The sequence below is a fragment of the Bombus impatiens genome, unplaced genomic scaffold, assembly GCF_000188095.3.
Source record: "Bombus impatiens unplaced genomic scaffold, BIMP_2.2 scf_0584, whole genome shotgun sequence".
Lineage (NCBI taxonomy): Eukaryota > Metazoa > Arthropoda > Insecta > Hymenoptera > Apidae > Bombus > Bombus impatiens.
In genome coordinates this window covers 24823-25499 of record NT_177003.1, presented here as the reverse complement: position 1 = coordinate 25499, position 677 = coordinate 24823, and positions in this window count along the sequence as shown.

Here is a 677-nt window from a genome sequence, read left to right as displayed (position 1 = left end):
AGCGAAATTAAAAGAGAAGAAGAAGTCAAACGTAAAAATAAATTTATATAAAACAACGAAAAATCTCACATTCCTATCCAATCCAGCAACGCTAAAATATATATATATATATGGCTAATAAAATATATATAAAGGTAATAATTTAAGCAATTCTACATTCAAATAAAAATCCGTTCAACGAGGACAAATATTTATTGTCCCCAGCTTTAATCCTCTCCCGTGCCAGTATCCCTGCACATAGCAGGTTAGCCGAAAAGTGGAATTCGTTTACCAGTTGCATTAAGCGTCAGTTAACGCTACCCATTAAACGTAAAAAGAAAAATAATAAAAATAAAATATTTTGAAATAGTCCTTAGACTATTCCTGGTGGCAGCAACTACCGCATTAATTAGAATTTTAAATCAGTATTACATACACAATAATATCATTTCAATTTATTTCCCTTTCGATTAAATTCAAACTCAAACAAAAAAAAAAATTCAGTAAAATTTAAGTTTAAAATTTGATCGATGTCAATAAACTAATACGTAACATATTAACTTATAGCAAATATTTTGGTGGCAGCGGTGGGATGCGCTTCACGGATGATTGAAGTTGGTTTAATACGGGGGGGGGGGGGGGAGGTGGAACCCCAGGCAGCCCCTTGTACAGTAACAGCGACTGGGGCAAAGGCGAAC